This window comes from Canis lupus, chromosome 26 (assembly GCF_011100685.1).
Source record: "Canis lupus familiaris isolate Mischka breed German Shepherd chromosome 26, alternate assembly UU_Cfam_GSD_1.0, whole genome shotgun sequence".
NCBI classification, from domain to species: Eukaryota; Metazoa; Chordata; class Mammalia; order Carnivora; family Canidae; genus Canis; species Canis lupus.
Window position 1 is genome coordinate 39,090,139 of NC_049247.1, and position 18,607 is coordinate 39,108,745.

General features: G+C 50.7%; 1 non-coding gene across 1 annotated transcript; it reads right to left on the reverse strand.

Annotated features, from left to right (window-relative positions):
- Positions 1-2,873: 2,873 nt before the first annotated feature.
- LOC111092681 lies at positions 2,874-5,225 on the reverse strand. Its single transcript, XR_005379038.1, has 3 exons — positions 4,655-5,225; positions 4,237-4,382; positions 2,874-4,131 (listed from the first exon to the last, which is right to left on the reverse strand). It is a non-coding gene; the product is annotated as a proline-rich extensin-like protein EPR1 (transcript).
- Between the last annotated feature and the right edge of the window lie 13,382 nt (positions 5,226-18,607).

The following is an 18,607-nucleotide window of genomic DNA, read 5'->3' on the forward strand; positions in this document are numbered from 1 at the left end:
GATCATGCCCTGGGGTGGAGGCGGCGCTAAACCCGCTGAGCCACCCGGGCTGCCCAATAAATACTTCTTAAATAGATCACTGAATAAATACTTTTTGTTGCAGAATGTGTTCTCATTCTCCTACAGTACAAAGAGCCCCGGGAGGCCATCCTTTGTAGCAATGGGGTGAAATCACTCACACACTCAAGTACACTGTGAGTGTCTCTTCTATGTCTCGCCCTGTCCCGGGCCCTGTTGATCAAGCCGTGAGGAGACCGGCTCTCTGGGGGGTAACACAGATTATGAGGTTATTTCAGGAATCTAGGTGACTTTTTCCCCCCCCAAAGATTTCATTTTCAAGTAATATCCACACCCAAGGGGGGTCAAACTCAATCCCAAGATCAAGAGTCACAGGCTCTACCAACTAAGCCAGCCAGGTGCCCTTCCAGGTAATATTTTTAGAAGACTTCAGATAATATACGATCGGGCCCTGGGATGGCTTCATCATCTTGCCTCATGAATGGGACATGATCCTATTTTCTTTTTTTTTTTTTAATTTTTTTGTTTTTTTTCTTTTTCTTTTTTTCTTTTCCTATTTTCATCTATAATAATTTTGCTCCCAATTATCCTCTTTGTATCTTCGATATTATTTTTTTGGTCAAGTCATTGGCATCAGAATAGTCCTCGTCAAGAGTGATAGTAAAATATGTTTTACTAACAGCACAACTTTAGCAACAACCTGACGCAGGCCACTGGGCTAATAAGGCCCAGTCCTGGATATAAGCACTTTAGACATTAGATTACGAGTTTTGAGAAGGGTGCTGGTGTGGGGCCCCGGCAGTGAGGTCATGGGAAAGTATTAGGATCAGGACAGTATTTACCTACTGAAGCTGCGAGGTAGGATTTCCACAACGCCACAAACGGCCCAGCCGCACCGGATGCATAGCTCATCTCTGGCCACTGCAGAGCTCCATGCCATGCCAAGCCTTAGGAACGTTTACTCTGTTCCCATGTACTCTACAAAATTAGACCGGGCACCAATATAACCTACATTTCAAAGCAGCCATGTGTGAACTTGTATATAAGTTCTTGGTCTTTGTTAAAATGGAAGCTTTTAGAGATGCCCGGTTGAGCGTCTGCCTTTGGCTCAGGGCGTGACCCCTGAGTGCCGGGATCGAGTCCCCTGTCGGGCTCCCTGCAAGGAGCCTGCTTCTCCCTCTGCCTGTGTCTCTGCCTCTCTCTCTCTCTGTCTAATAAATAAATAAAAAATCTTAAAAAAAATTAAAAACAATGTACGTATCTTAATTTGAAAATACTTTATTGGCACAGAGACATGAAGCAAGCAAATATGGCACCAATACACTTGCCCCACACAGGTTTCTCGTCAACCTTCATTTTGTCTAAAAAAAAAAAAAAAGGCAATATGTCTAAAGCACAATAAAGCAAAACACGATAAAGCAAGTTGTGCCTGTAGTGGTAAAAGAACAATCGATAATTGTGACTGTCAGTGGGATGGAGGCCGATAGTGCTCTCAACTATGCAGATGCTTACACAAACCCAGATTTTATTTTCCGTACCAAGAAAACATTGAGATTATTTAGTGCACTTTCCATTTGTCCTCCATATGCGTGGAATTGTGTGAGCCTTTGAGCATGTTTGGTTGGAATTCTGAGGCCGTCATATGGCAGCACAAGTGAGGGCGTCTGTGTGCTATTCTCGGATTATTCCGAGAATATAATATAATAATATAATATGATAATATAATATTATTAATAATAATATAATGTATTAATAATATACTGTAATATATAATATTAATATATAATATACAATGTATAATAATATAATATAATATATATTAATACATAATTATAAACATGTAATTATATTTATATTAATATATTAATATATTATCCTTATATATTTATTATCTATATTATTAATATAATGTATTAATATATGTGTGATATATTAGCATATAATATATTAATACATAATATAGAATATGTAATAATATAATATATTAATATTAATATAATCATGTGATTATAATTATGTATTGATATATTATATATGATACATATCATATACGATTATATATGATATATATATAATATATATACTAGAATATAATATAATTCTCGGATTATTTGGATCTTTCCAGTTTACGGTTATTGTAAAAGAATGCCGATATGAACGCTCACAAATTCTTGCAGGCTCTCTGATGGGCTCCCTAACAGAGTCTCAGAGGGGATCTCTCCACAGTGTCAGCATCCCACACGGAGACGCTGTGCTTCGGGGCACTCCTGATAAACAATCACCGGCTCGGGCTTCCATGAAATCGCATCCAGCTAGAGTCCATGGTCCCTTCAGGCCTCGGTTTGTCTGAGAACAGAGAATGACTTGTGGCGGGCGCTCCTCTAGGTTGTATTCCTGTGTGAGTCCTTTTCTGGTCATAGACATTGCCCCGCCACGCAGAACAGCCATTCACCGTGGGGAACAGTGGGAAGGACACCCTCCCCGAGGCCCTTGCGAGGGCTGCACACTGCCCTGTGGCTTCAGGGCGCGTGCACCGGGAGGGAAAGCACGGCCGAACGTCAGGACCTGGTGGTCATTTGAAGCTTTGGGATCCCAATGACCATGAAGGCGACTGCGCAGGAGCAGTGGGAGAGAATCTGCAGAAAATGACAAAGGAAAAGTGCTCTTTTTCTTTCTTTCTTTCTTCTTTCTTTCTTTCTTTCTTTCTTTCTTTCTTTCTTTCTTCTTTCTTCTTTCTTCTTTTTTCTTTCTTTCTTTCTTTTTCTTTCTTCTTTCTTTCTTTCTTTCTTTTTCTTTCTTCTTCTTTCTTTCTTTCTTCTTTCTTTTTCAAAAATTTTATTTATTTATTCCTGAGACACAGAGAGAGAGGCAGAGACACAGGCAGACAGAGAAGCAGGCTCCCTGTGGGGACCCGATGCGGAACTCGATCCCGGGACCCCGGGGTCAAGCCCTGAGCCTGGGCCAAAGCTCCACCCCTGAGCCCCAGACCATTACTTATCAGGGTCACTCTCCTCCAGACACCCGCCAGCCCCACGAAATAGCTACTAGGACAGTAGTTCTCAGATTCCACCGCTCGCTGAATCGCTTGGGAGCCTTGAGGAAACGTAGGCTTTCCCCGGTCACTGCGCACACTGTGCCGTTAGCGGGACAGGGTGGCACCTGGGCATCCCCAGATGACTCCGACGTCCAGCGAAGTCCGGGCTACCCAAGAGCCATCCTGGGAAGTCACTCACACCTGCAGACGTGCGCTCACATTCGTGTTGCCCCATCTGCGTTCCCCGGTTCACCTGGGAACACCTGCAGGGGCGGCCGTCACACGGCGCCTCATTGCTCTCATCCCTCTTGCTCTGAGTGGATACGGTGTGTCCTGCGGATTGAAGGCTCGCGGCAGCCCTGCATCAAGCAAGTCTTCCGGCGCCGTGTCCCCATGCCATCTGCTCACTCCTGGTCTCTGTGTCACATTTCGGTGATTCACCCAATATTCCAAACTGTTTCACTGTATTGCATCGTATTTGTTACGGCGATCTGTGATCAGCAGTGTTCGACGTGACCGTTGCACCACAAAGCGCCCCCGAATAAGAGGGCAAACAGTAACTGCGTGTTCTGGCTGCTTTAACAACCAGCCCCTCCGTCTCTTTCCCTGTTGGGCCTCCCTGTTTCCTCAGATACAACAAAATTGAAACTAGGCCCGTTACTGCCTCTACAACGGCCTCTAAGTGAGCGAAAGGAAGAGTCACGCACCTGCCACTCGAACTCAAAATCTAGCAGAGACTCAGCTTGGCGAGGAAGGCGTGATGAAAGCCGAAGCAGGTTAAAATCTAGGGCTCTTAAGAACCAGGCGGGGTCTCCTGTCTCCGTGACCCATCAGGGGATGACGAAGCCTGGGCGACAGCACGTCGGAGGGCGTTCAGTTTACTGAATATTTCAAGTCCGTTTTTGAGACCTCCTGCTCAGGAAGAAAGATTCCTTTCAAAGTACCGCTGCTCACGGGTGATGCGCCTGGACACGCAGGAGCCCCGACGACACGTGCCCTGAGGTTAAAGTTGGTTTCATGCCCCTAACGCAGCCGGTCCTGCAGCCCACGGATCAGACAGCAATTTCGACTTTCAAGTCCTATCACTCAAGAAATAACTGTTGTAAGGCTATTATTGCCACAAATAGTGATTTCTGTGATGGATCTGGGCAAACTAAACTGAAAACCTTCTGGAAAGGACTCACCGTTCTAGACGCCACGAAGAACATCTATGATTCACGGGAAGAGGTCAAATGTCAACATTGACAGGAATGTGGGAGAAGCGGATTCCAAGGCTCACGGAGGTCTGAGATGGGTTCAAGAGGTCAGTGGAGAGGTCGCTGCGGAATCTCTGGGAACAGCAAGAACCAGAGTTAGAAGTGGAGGCTGGGGACGCCCGGGGGCTCAGGGTGGAGCCTCTGCCTTGGGCCCAGGGTGTGACCCCGGGGTCCTGGGATCGAGTCCCGCGGCGGGCTCCCTGCATGGAGCCTGCTTCTCCCTCTGCCTGGGTCTCTGCCTCTCTCAATCTGTGTCTCATGAATAAATACATAAAATCTTTAAAAAAAAAAAAAAAGTGGAGTCTCATAAAGATGGGACTGAATTGCTGGGATCTGAGGATCAAACCTGAACAGATGAGTCTCTGCTTGTCATGATGAGCAAAGACTGTGGTCTCGATGTTCAGCGGGGATCTGCTCCCGCTGATGGTGCTGTGAGGCTGTCGGGGTGACAACAAAGGACTGAGGGTGCGCGCAGCTGATGAAGTTCGACAGTGGTCAAATGCGGTCAAGAGCGTCGCATGCTGCAGAGAAATTGTTCATGAAAGGAGGCGTCGAGCCACACGGTGAACTTCACTGCTGCCTTGTTGAAGGAGATTCCCAGACACACCCCAACCTCCAGCCACCCAGGTCCGGGCCGGAGCCCCGCCAGCGGGAGGGTCGCAAGTCCCGAAGGCTCAGAAGGCAGTGAGCGTTTTTAGCCATAGAGAAAGTCTCTTTCAACTAAGGAGCGTACGTTGTTTCAGGCACAATGGTATCGCACCCGAGAGACTGCTGCAGGGTGTAGACTGTTGTAGGGTGTAGAGTGCTGCAGGGTGTAGACTGCTGCAGGGTGTAGACTGTTGTGGGGTGTAGAATGCTGCAGGGTGTAGACTGCTGCAGGGTGTAGACTGTTGTAGGGTGTAGAGTGCTGCAGGGTGTAGACTGCTGCAGGGTGTAGACTGTTGTGGGGTGTAGAGTGCTGCAGGGTGTAGACTGCTGCAGGATGTAGACTGTTGTAGGGTATAGAGTGCTGCAGGGTGTAGACTGCTGCAGGGTGTAGACTGTTGTGGGGTGTAGAATGCTGCAGGGTGTAGACTGCTGCAGGATGTAGACTGTTGTAGGGTATAGAGTGCTGCAGGGTGTAGACTGCTGCAGGGTATAGACTGTTGTAGGGTGTAGAGTGCTGCAGGGTGTAGACTGCTGCAGGGTGTAGACTGTTGTGGGGTGTAGAATGCTGCAGGGTGTAGACTGCTGCAGGGTGTAGACTGTTGTAGGGTGTAGAGTGCTGCAGGGTGTAGACTGCTGCAGGGTGTAGACTGTTGTGGGGTGTAGAATGCTGCAGGGTGTAGACTGCTGCAGGATGTAGACTGTTGTAGGGTATAGAGTGCTGCAGGGTGTAGACTGCTGCAGGGTATAGACTGTTGTAGGGTGTAGAGTGCTGCAGGGTGTAGACTGCTGCAGGGTATAGACTGTTGTAGGGTGTAGAGTGCTGCAAGGTGTAGACTGCTGCAGGGTATAGACTGCTGCAGGGTGTAGAGTGCTGCAGGGTGTAGACTGTTGCAGGGTATAGACTGCTGTAGGGTATAGAGTGCTGTAGGGTGTAGACTGCTGCAGGGTGTAGAGTGCTGCAGGGTGTAGACTGTTGTAGGGTATAGAGTGCTGCAGTGTGTAGACTGCTGCAGGGTGTAGACTGTTGTAGGGTGTAGAGTGCTGCAGGGTGTAGACTGCTGCAGGGTGTAGACTGTTGTAGGGTATAGAGTGCTGCAGGGTGTAGATTGCTACAGGATGTAGACTGTTGTAGGGTATAAAGTGCTGCAAGGTGTAGACTGCTGCAGGGTGTAGACTGTTGTAGGGACTCTCATCACCAGGAAGGCAGCTCCGTGTGAGATGCCGCATGGAGTTTGTCAAATGGAACTTTTTTTTTTCAATAAAAGGTCAACTGTCCGAAGTAAGCGATAGCGGAGCCCGTAGCACATTCTCTTGTTTTGCTCTTCCCTCCGGGGCTCCTCTGCTCCTGGCCCCATGGAAGCGCGAGGGGAACCGGGTGGGCGCGTGCTCGCTTTCATGGGGGGCAGCTGGGCCGCCTCCTGCTTTGCAGAAGCCACAGTGACGTGTTGCTCGGGCTCCCGAGGCCCCGTGTTCCGCGCTCGTCGCTGCCGCACCCCTGCTCACCTCCCTTCCTCTCCGCCTGGTCGTTCTCTTCAGCCTGGTCTTCAGCTCGCGCCGCCCCAGCCGCTTAGGACAGTCGCTGCAAGAACCTAAAAAGAAAGAAAGAGAGAAAACCGAAACACCCATGGCCATGGCCGGGCCCCCTGGCACAGACGGGCTCATTGGTTGGGGTGGAGTCCAGACTTTGGGCTTCCGGGCTTCACCTGGGCTGCGGGAGCTCGGGAACTGCGGGGACCCCCAGGGGACCAGGAGGGGAGTCCGGGGGGGGGGGGAAGATGCGATGCACTGGCAGGCACAGAGGGCTCGGGCTGGCATGGTGGTGGCAGAGGCGGCCTTCGCTGGAACCTGGCGGGGAGCGCTGCCCCGGGGAGCCGAGTCCCGTCAGATCGGCGCCCGAGCTGGGGTTTGCTGTGGGCCTGGCTCTGTGCTGTCCCCCCACCTGGCTGCCGCCGGGGGCTCTTCCCGGGGCTGAGGGCTCTGGGGCCCGCGGCCCCACTTCTCCTGGGCTCTGAGCTGGCCAAGGGCCTCAGCACGTCAGGGCTCCCGGCCACAGAGCAGCAGGAGCGAGCAAGGTGCTGCGCGCCTGGGACGGCCGAGAGCTACGGCTCCTGCGGGGTCACGGACGGGGTGAGCACACCTGGGCGCCCCGGGGCAAGGTCAGGGCCCACCCAGAGGAGCCACCTCCGAGGGTTGCGGGCGGGGACACAGCTGACCACGGGCCGAGGAAGCAGGTGCTGGGGGGGTTGACACAGGAACCAGAACGGGCCTGCGAGTTGCGGTGAGTTTGAGGGGTGACTCGGGGGGTGGCCTCCCTGTTCTGTGGAACCAAAGGTGCGGGGAGGAAAGGGCTGGTGCGACACGGGAGCACCCGAAGGAGGACCTCGCTGCGCAGCAACATTGCACGAGGCCGCTCTGGGTGAGGGGACGTGCTGGCCGCCCGACTCCTCACCTCGGGAAGAAGTGGGGCTCAGAGGAGGGCACTAACAAAGATTCGTCGACTATGCGACTGGATGACAAAACGGGGAGAAATTAAAAAAATTAGGCTTCCAGCGGCAGCGGAGCGGGTATGGGAGCTGTGGTGCCTTCTGCGTGGAATACCACGCGGCCGTGAGAAAGAGCACGGTCTGGCCTGGGCGTGGACAGAGCTGGAGGGAGCCACACAGAGGAAGAAATTTACCCTATTATTTCGCTCAAACATGGAGTTTAGGACACAAAACAAAAGAAAAAAAAAAAGAAGGAAAAGAAGAAATGTCCTGAAGGAGAGAGACCACCGCCCGGTGGCCACGGTTCTGTTTCTAAGAGTCTGACTCTGCACTCAGGGCCTTGGTTTGGGGCCACGTGTTGGCACAATCCGTGTGATGCTCAGTTTCCTGGTCCCAGGCCCTCCAATTGTCCAGTTCTAGGAAAAAAAATGGACTAGAGAGAAAGCAGAACAAACCAGTTAGTTTCTTGGTACGGACTTCCTCGGTACTGAGAATTTGTGTTGTTGAGTGAGGAAAATGTGAACTTTCACCTTAATTCTCGAAAATGGAACGAGTGATTGTTCAGCTAAATAAGGTCACCGGCACGTACTTCTCCAAGGGGCCTGGGGCCATCGCCGGGCCGTAGCAGCCGGGGCGCACGTCTGGAGACACCCTGCGCCGCCCCACAGGGGCGTGAGCCCATCTCCACCCTCTGTCTGGGAAGAAGAGCACACGGAAAACGACACCGACGACACCCAGCTGGGGTTTGCACGCATGTCTCTGGTTCCCGCCGTGCGGGAAACCTCTAGAGAGGAGTCGTGTACGATCCCAGGGGAACGAGCCGGTTGCCAAGAGGCCCCCGTCCCGCTGCAGGCTCGGGCGCTTTAGCTCCAGCACAACCGAGGCCTCATGCATGGGACGTGCCCGGGAGAAAGCAGCCAACCCCATATACAGGGGGATCCTAAAGACCTCGGCTTCCAGGCTACCACCGCCTCTGAGAACCATGACTAGTTGAGGACTCAGAGGTGCTCTGGGGCTTCTGTGCAGGCAGAGGTTTTGGGGGCTTCTCGGCCCGCCCGGGAGCCTGATATGGGGGCTGGCGACGGCGGGGTGGGGGACGGGGGATGGATGGAGGATGGCCCCAGCCGAGGCACAGTCAGGTCCCTAGGGCCCCGCGGCCTGCTTCCCCGCATCTCGGGCAGCCCCAAAGCCGAGACCCTGTCCCGGGGCCACCGCCCCGCAGGCTGGGAGGAAGCCCCGCTTAGTGGGGGTCGGGATGGGGGTCGCGCCCCCGCAGCCCCTCCCGTCCCCGGGGCGTCCCCCTCTCCAGCCAGGCAGCAGCTCAGCTCGCCAGCATCTCTGGGAGCGACCGCAGGGGAGCCTCCTGCACGTGCTGACCCCTTAACAGCCCGAAGACAGCAGTTGTTTCCGGCTCACCCGCGCTTTTGCTCCCGTCCTTTTAAAAATAAAAGCAGACCTACAGGGCTGAGTGTGCGCCAGAGAGCACAGCGCCGCCCCTCTGTCCTCTACACAGACCTCTTTGCATTTGGGCACGAATTAAAAGATAGAAGCTCCGGCTTACCCGGGAGGTGGGTAACCCCAGGGGGACGGTCCATGTCGCCCCTGTAGGAGCTGCCGGCAGGGTCCCCTAAGCGAGGGGCTCACTCACGCCCTTGGGAGCTTCAGACCTTGGACTGGGGTTGGCCTCTCCACGCCTGCCTTCCCTCTTTGGTCTCATCCTCTGACCTTGCTTTTGGCCTTTCTTCTCTTCCTCCTCTTGAATCATTTTTTATCACAGCGACGTCCGCGGGGACAGGGAGGACAACATACCCATTGCATCCTTTCATGCCCCGCTGGGGTCTGACGTCCCGAACTGTGCTCCATGGCGCTCTGTGGAATTCCTGAGGACTGTCCAGAGGTCTGTCCCCTCCGTGTGTGTGGCCAGCCCCCCCAACCTACAAATGCCAGAAGCCACGTACGTCATGCACACCCTCTGAGGTGCCACTGGATTCAGGCCCCAAAGGCACAGCCATGGACATCCCCATGATGCTGTGTAATGTGTCGAGAGCCGGCTCTCCAGGGAGTGGGGCAGTTGCACCCAACAGGCTGCACCCGTTGAGGCCAGGCACCCCGGAGCAGGTGCGGTTAGCTGTGCTCACCCCAAACGACAGCCGCGCAGTCTCCCCGGGGCCCTGGTCCCCGCAGCTCTCCTCCGCCAGCCTCTGCTCACCTCGCCTGGGCATCAGAAAGGCGGCAAGCACCGGGGCCTGTGCTCTCGGGGGTGATCCCTACCCTCAAGGCAGGAAAGAGTTCTTGCCCCTCGGGACGATTCGGAAGCGTGCTCCCTGCGGCTTCTCCAGGGCCCCCCAGTGGGGTTAAACTCCAGCTCACCCCAGCCGCCTCTCGCTTCTATGGTTCCCTCATGTCGGCTCTCCTCCCTTCCCTGTCTCACTTGCGGTCCTGTTGGCAAGCTTTCTGGAATCACCTCCAGACCAGATTTACCCCTGAATCCTTATCTCTGGGTCTGCTCTCCGGACTGAGACACCTCTCCCGGGCAAGTCGGGCCCTGTCTTAGGCCCAAGCCCAAAATCACTGTCTTTAGGATCAGGAACTACAATGCCCCAAGTGTCTGTGATTTCTGGCAACACGTAGCCTTGACGAGGAATTCCAGAGAAGGATTGGTCATTCTGTGCTCGTCAGTGGTTCCTACCTGGGCAGACGAAGCAAAAAGGTCATGGACCGGGCAGCCCGGGGGGCTCCGGGGTTGAGCATCTGCCTTCAGCCCAGGGCGTGACCCCAGAGTCCCGGGATCAAGTCCCATATCGGGCTCCCTACAGGGAGCCTGCTTCTCCCTCTGCCTGGGTCTCTGCCTCTCTCTGTCTGTGTCTCTCATGAATAAATAAATAAAATCTTAAAAAAAAATAAGGTCATGGGCCAGCACAGGGGTACGTGCCCTCCATCGGGAAAGATCCCAGGTTCTTAGCAGCAGGTTTGTACATGAAGGCGCAGCGAGTGTCGCCCCGCCCTTCTCTCCCGAGAGCCCGGGGCACCCCTCTCACCCCTGCGGACCCTCTGAACACCCTCCCCATCCATAGCGGCAGCGCCTGACTGGGCTTCCTGCAGGCCCAGCCTGGATGCGCCGCAGCTGCCCGAAGGGAGGAGCCGCCGAGGATGCAGGCCGCACCGCGCATCCTGGGCCACGGCGCTGTACTCACGCCTGCAGTGCTGCCTACGTGTTGCCAGGACCTCCTCGCCCCGGGTCTTGACTAACGTATTTTCTCCTCTGACTCAGGACCTTTCACTCCCATCTCTTCTCACTGCCCTCCCTCTGGGTCCTAGTTCCCCAGAGGGGCAGGAGCCCCTAGCTTGGGATCCGTCACCACCGAGATGGCTTCTCCCCACTGTACTGCACGTCGTGTCACCTGCTCCTCATCCAAGGCTGTTCTGTGGGAAAACGTGCAACACAAGACGGGGAGCTGGCACTTCTCCTGGAGGACTCTTGCTCGTGCAGCTCGGTGGCCGCTCCCAGTTCAGCTCCCCATCCGGGTTGGCCACCGCGCCGCTCTGCAGACCACCACGGCCCACGCAGCTACTCACGTCCAGCAGTTTGCCACCGTGTCGCCTGCCACCGTGGACACGCACATCGGGCTGAGCTCCTGGAGACGAACTGCGGTCCCCAGGAGGTGTGGCAAGCAGGTGCCTCCATATAAGCGTCAGTTGTGATCCTAAAAGGTAACCCAGGTCGCCGCGTGAGACCTCCTTAGCTTTGGGTGGTTATTTATTTATTTATTTATTTATTTATTTATTTTCAGGGGAGAGGAAGCTTTAGTTTTTTTATTATTATTTTTTATAAATTTATTTTTTATTGGAGTTCGATTTGCCAACATATAGCATAACACCCAGTGCTCCCCTCGGTGCCCGACACCCAGTCACCCCCACCCCTAGTTCGTTTCCCAGAGTTAGGAGTCTGTCATGCTCTGTCTCCCTTTCTGATATTTCCCACACATTTTCTCTCCTTTCACCTTTATTCCCTTTCACTATTTTTTATATTCCCCAAATGAACGAGACCATATAATGTCTGTCCTTCTCCGATTGGGTTGTCTTTTTAAAACCTCGACTCCAACCCCCAATGTCTTAATCCATGTTAGCCCAGCACCCTCCTAACGACATCCATAAGGTGTTTTTTTTTTTTTAATCTGATTTCTTCATCACACTTTGTTTACGTGTTGACATGAGGCTTAGGCACTTTCGATTTGAATGCAGATTTGTCATTTTGCCATTTTCTACCAGAAGTCGAATCTCACCAAACATATTATGATTTTTTTTTTTTAATTTCAGGCATGTTCGGGGCGGGCACATTTCTTTTGGGGACGACTTCTGCTGTGCATAGCCCTGGGGTCTGTCCAGTCTCCCACTCCAGAGGTTTCTTTCCTGGGGAGGAGTGGCGGTTAGCCCATCTGCTTTCTCCAGCTCCCATGGGAAAAAGAGTGGATAAAAGTGACTCTTCCAAATCCCCCAAGGATGACTCTCACCTCCTCCCACGTCCAGCTCCCCTCACACCACAGACCTTCCTGTTTCCCTCTTTCTAAATTCTTAGAACAATTTCTCCTGGATCCAAGCAAGCCTGTGCACATTTCCCTGATCAGAGGGGAAGGAAGTGAACAGATAAGACCCATTAGTGGGTAAGCTCGAGGAGGGCGTGGTAATTTCCTGGAACCCTTGTAAGTTAATATTTTTGTGCTCTCACAACTAAATGATAACCAGATGCGGAGCAAGTACAGGATCAACAGAAAGAATAGCATTGGGGGCAGGACGACAACATGGGCTCGTCTCAGCTCCATAACTTCCAGAGTGTTCCGTATGGGAAATCTACTTCGCCTTCCTAAGCTCCCGCCTTCTCCTGTAAAATGGGGTAATAACTCCCAAGTAGGCTTACTTTGTAGAGAAGATGAGTAAACTGTTGAGCACTTACGCCCGGCGTGCACTGCTCCCGGAGTAATACAGAGTCATCGCTATCTCTGGAGAAGAGTTAAACTTTTAGCTGAAAACTCTCATTTCATGTGCTTGGCTCGTGTCCACATGACTCATAAACACTGTCTCTCCCGAGATGAGTAACAGTTGAGGCCTGGCTGCCCCGTTCCAGGGAACACAGGGACACCTCAGAATCCAGCAGCCCCCCTTCCCGGGCAGCTGCCCACGGGGCTCTTGGCTGCCTCTGCGGCAGGCCTGGAGCAACTCACCTGGCCTCTCGGCCTTTATATGGAACCTCTTTCCGTTCTCCAAAGAGATACCTCTCTTCCCGGACCTTCTAGTCTCTTCCTTATCTCAATATCAGGACACTGGGTTCTGTTATCCTGCCTGGTGCTCTTGTCTTGACTGTATTGCAAGAGCCGGGGTAAGGGTGGCTGCTGTGGGATGAGAAATCTCTCTGAGCTCGGCTCCAGGCCACCCCCATCCCCACCCCCACCCCAATACCTCAAATGATGCCACCAGATTTACTCCTGAGATTTAATTTCCAGCCAGGTTACCTGGGGGGCTCAGGGGTTGAGCATCTGCCTTTGGGGTCCCAGGATCGAGTCCCGCATCGGGCCATCGGGCTCCCCACAGGGAGTCTGCTTCTCCCTCTGCCTGTGTCTCTGCCTCCCTCTCTGGGTCTCTCAGGAATAAAAAATAAGGTCTTTAAGAAAAAAAAAAAAAGAATTCATATCCATCTGCCTCCACCTGATGTGAGAGGGTCAACCCAAGAAGTTTTTTTTTCTTTTAATAATACATTTATGTTTTATTGGAACCCAAGAAGTTTTACCTTATTTCTTCCACTCAGTGTGATGGGAAGCTCAGAATAGGTGAGGTTAATAAACTGAGGACGCGGGCCATCCTCGTCATTCCCATTAACCAGCGTGCTGCCCGAGGCACAGTGGGGCCTCAGGAAAAGGGCAGAGGAATGAAAAGCCATGAAATGAGAACATTTACTGAGGGAATTCTAACATGGAAGGAAAAAATGTTTGGAAAGAAGAGACCAGGAGTTCACCTTCTCTGCCTCTTTGCTAAAGCTGGTCTCTTAGGTTCAAACTCACTTGCCAGGTGCCTCTGTTCACTTTCCAGCAACGTGTTTTTGCGAGTGAACTGCCCTGTTTGCTAGGCACCCTTCCTCCGTTCTCTCCAGGAACTGGGTCTGCTAACTTTTGGGTGAGCAGAAGGTAAATTCTAAGTGTCTCGGGAGCAAGAAGAAAAACACTGTCTCCAGGGCATTAGGAAGGCAGAGGCCACGGAGTCCGAAGTGCGGATGGCAGAGCGACTGTGCACTCTGGGGTATTGGATCCTTGCAAAGCGTTAAGTAGGACCAATTTCCAGGTACTTTCATGTTTCCACCAACTTTTAATTTTTTAAAAATTCAAAAATACAATAAACTCCGATCTGCCCTTCACCTAGATTCAACGAGCACTAGCATCTTGCCACATTTCCTCTCTAATCTCTCCCTCTCCGCAGACACTTCTTTGTTGCTCAACAGCTTGGCAGTTTCAGAAACCATTAGACTCACTGTCCAAGTGCTGGCACATGCGTCCCTAAGAAGAAGGACACTGTCCTGCAGAACCACAGTCTCACTATCCTGCCTGAGCAAGTTGATGCTAATTTCATGTCATCTCGTATTCCATTTTTTAAAGATTTTATTTATTTATTTATTTATTATTTATTATTTATTCTTTTTTATTTATTTATTTATTATTATTTGAGAGTCACATGCACACAAGTGAGAGGAGGGTGGCAGAGGGAGAGGAAGAAGCAGCATCCTCGCTGAGCGGGGAACACAACATGGGACTTGATCCCAGGAGCCCAGGACCATGACTCGAGCCAAAGGCAGACAGTTAACTGACTGAGCCCCCAGGCACCCCTCTAATATTCCATTTTTTAAAAAATTTATTTGTTTATGATAGAGAGAGAGAGAGAGGCAGAGACACAGGAGGAGGGAGAAGCAGGCTCCATGCCGGGAGCCCGACGCGGAACTCGATCCCAGGACCCCAGGATCGTGCCCTGGGCCAAAGGCAGGCACTAAACCGCTGAGCCACCCAGGGATCCCCCTCTAATATTCCATTTTTTAACAGAGAATTGGTTCCTCCCAAACCCATGACTCTGTTGCTTTGTATTTTAAATGTATTTCAAATGTAGGATCCAGTGAGAGTTGCTACTTCATATTTATTACATCTCTTGGATCTACACAGTTGCTCTAAAGCTATTCTTCTCGTGACATGGATTTTTGTTGCTGTTTTGAAGAACCCATGTCAAGTTACCTACAGAACGTCCCACATTCTGAATGTCTCTGGCTGTTTGTCACGATTACATTGGAGCTAAACTTTTCTGGCAGAAATATGACCTGTTTCAGAAGGCACATTATGTCAGAGCGTCTCGCCTTTGGGGATCCTAAGTTTGAACCCTTGGCTGGGGGTGAGGGCAGAGCTCTTCATTGTAAAGGTGTATTTTTTACCTTTGTAATTAATAAATAAGTCTTTGGGTTGTTCTTTAAGACCCCATAAGGGGATCCCTGGGTGGCTCAGCGGTTTGGCACCTGCCTTCTGCCCAGAGCGTGATCCTGGAGTCCCGGGATCGAGTCCCACATCGGGCTCCCGGCATGGAGCCTGCTTCTCCCTCTGCCTGGGTCTCTGCCTCTCTCTCTCTCTCTCTCTGATATACATAAATAAAATCTTTAAAAAAAAATACCACATAAGCATCTGTTCCCCATCAACCTATAGAAATCCCATTTTATGGATCCTTGGCCCTCCCAGCAACCCCTGGCTTGTAATAAAACTTCATTTCATCACCAGATGGTCACCAGGGTGTCTGCTAAATCGCTTCAAGCCTACAGGCCTCAACTTAAATGGAAGATAATATAGTGTGTTATAGTGCAGAGATTTCGTTTCAGGATAAACAGTAACTTTTAAGTTCAAGTAGGATTGATTTTCAGTTAGGGATAATGGAGCTTATTTTAATCTAATAATACCTGGTAAATATATATTTTTGTGTGTAATGCCTACTCAGAGAAAAGGAATCTGCATTTAGTTTTGATTCTGAAGCTAGATGAGACTTCAATTAAACTAACTCTAACCTTCATGAAGAATTAGCTGTGCTATAGATCGGACACTAGCATGTGTGCAGTCAGCTCCCAGTTACCAAAATTTACTTCCCAGCCGTGGGAAGTCCTATTCTAAGGACACCACATGCGGTGAATGCTGCGTTTCATCTAATCTGGACGGCCCGGCCTGCTTCAGCGGGAATCTTTTGTTGTCTCCAGTGTGGAACATATTCCCAATTTCTACCTTAACTGTAAAATTATGTCTTGCTTATTTCACATTTTAAGATGGATTATTGGGGGCGCTTGGGTGACTCCTTTGGTTAAGGGTCCAACTTTCGATTTTGGCTCAGGTCACGATCTCAGGGTCGTGAGATCGAGCCCCACTCGGGCTCCGCGTTGAGCGTGGAGTCTGCTTGAGATTCTCTCCCTCTGGCCTCCTCTCCTCCTGCTGTCATGGTCTCTCTCTGTCTCTCTCTCAACAAATAAATAAATGATGCATTATTGTTGGCTGAGGTCAGAACTTTACAAAAGAACAGCAAGGCAAGTAGTAGCAAAATCCCAGCAACAAGCGAAAGCCAAGAGTTCAAAGGCTCTGGAGACAGATTGAAAAAGTCAAATGAATTCAGAATCTTCAAGTGAGAACGGAATATCCCCTGGAAACAGTGAAGGGTAACTGCATCTTTTAGGGCACAGCTAAGCGTCTTTAATGAAGGACCCAATGATATTTCCGAAGGTGGGCTTTAGCCTCCTCACACAAAAAAAGTCTGGTTCTGTCCCAAATTGTCATTAAAAGACCAGGTTCCTTCCATCGCTGGCCAGACATGACCATCAGGTTCATGGTCAACGTGCAGCTGTAATGGCTTCCTGTCAGTGGAAAGTGGAAAAAGAGCGTGGAGGAAATGAAGTCTAGCCCCTTTACTCCGTGATAATGGTGTTGGAATGTATTTATGGATCTATCTCGACGATTAACAACATTTAGACTCTAGGACCTATAAACGTAGCTCTTTGAGAGGGACGTAGGTAGAGTTGACTTCAGTAGTTTGGCAGGTGAATCCAAAAATCACTAAAGTAGGTCAAAGAAGTGTAACTTTTATATCCCAGGCTTGGCCTGCTTATTAAAATAAATGAGAATACATTTACATTATCACCGCAAATAGGTACACTCCCACCCATTCCTGGCTTGGTTTGTAGGAAATCCGTACCTTTACAGTTGTCCTATCCTCTCAATACTCAGGGTGTCTTAAAAGCTGCTTATCTGTGTTAAACTATCATCCAAGGTTAAGCTTTGCCACTCTCTTGATAAAAACTCAGAGGTACCTCTTTGGTGCTTGAGGCTGGAGACCTTGGAAGCCAAGATAGCCAATGAAGTGTAGGCCTGGTAGGGTCAGCCACGTGGAATGACCGTGATTGTCGCCCACAGCTCTCGGTGTAGTCAGACACCTACCACTACCTCTGTCGGCAGTTCCCCGCTCAGATGCCAAGATAAAGAGAGACGTGCACAAGTCTCATCAGGCTTCATGCTGATCCTGACATCATTATAGGATTTGCCAATCCCTTTAGGCAACCATGCCCCTTGGATGGCTCCTCTTTCCACTCCCCTCTCCACCTCCACCGTAGTAGTCATTCAAGTGAAATCCCACAGCAATGCAGTTCCGATCCCAAAGTGCTTCAGAACATGGCAAGAGAGCTCTTTCATCTTTCAGTTCACATTAACATGCGTCCATTTTCTCCAAGACATACACGTGTTTCTGGGCTGGGTTCCCTCTTGGCTGCAGACAGTAGATAGAATCTAAAGCCCCCTCTGTCCTTAGGCCTTGACCAGCCCAGACTCCTGATTGTTTCGTGACAATTTTGTATGGAAATCACAGAGTATAAGTGAAAGAGAAGAGGTGAGGGGTGACAGGTCAACACTGGTGTTGCAGGTACACATGGACGTGTAGGGAGAAGGATGCTGTGCATGTTCTCTACTAGCTTCAGCTCGGGCACCAAGGACCAGAAGCACCATCTGTGGGCTTGCCGACCTGTCTCCTTACCGTGCAAGTTAGCATTTGTCAGATTTTAACCTGCACCTGGAAACATAACATCAGCACAGAATCGTTTAGCATAATCGCTCATTTTGCAGCTACAGGAACCCACGTCCAGAGACAGGAAATGACTTGCTGATGTTGACATGACTTGTAAATATCAAAACAGGTGCCTTCCTCAGCTGGGCCCGGGGTCCTTTCTGCCGCAGCATTCTCTCTCCTCCCGAGACTTAACTGGAAATTTTGTTCTGACATTTCACTAAGGGGCTCGTCTGTGTCTAAAACAAATCGTTCAACTTAGGAATGTCCAAGAGCCAGTAACATGAGGGTTGGAGAAAATAAGGAAAATATAACAAGTGTTGTAGGTGAATGACTCCATGGAACAAGGACGCGACGTGGTTAGTAAACTAATTTTAAATACCTCCTGAAGTAAGCACTCTGGCCCCCATGTTTTGAGATGCTTTCCTCATGCACTAGGCTGTGAAAGCCAAGGCAATAGCAAGGCCGCTGTCTTTTGGAGAAGATTGAGTACATGTGGTCCAAGAAGCCAGCACTACCCAAACCGTCATACCAGAGTGAAGGAAAACTACAGGCAGGCTCAAAAACTGAGCTCATCACTTACGTACACTTGCTAAAAGAGCAGTGGATGGATATATTTCTGGAAGAAGGATTCAAACTCAGAAAGATGGTGTGTATTACGTTATTTCCTGTTTATGATTAGATGTTACAAAGTTAAAAATAAGAAATTTAAAAATGCAATCTTACTGAAACTAAAAAACAGGGTCACCCGAGTGATCTCAGTGATTGAGCATCTGCCTTTGGCCCAGGGCGTGATCCCAAGGTCCCGGGATCGAGTCCCACATCGAGCTCCCCGCAGGGAGCCTGCTTCTCCTTCTGCCTCTGCCTGTGTCTCTGCCTCTCTCTCTGTGTCTCTCGTGAATAAATAAATAAAAACTTAAAAAAAAAAAAAAAGAAAGAAACAGAGGGACGCCTGGGTGGCCCGGCGGTTGAGCAGCTGCCTTTGGCTAGGGTCGTGACCCCAGGGTTCTGGGATCGAGTCCCGCATTGGGCTCCCTGCATGGGGCCTGCTTCTCCCTCTG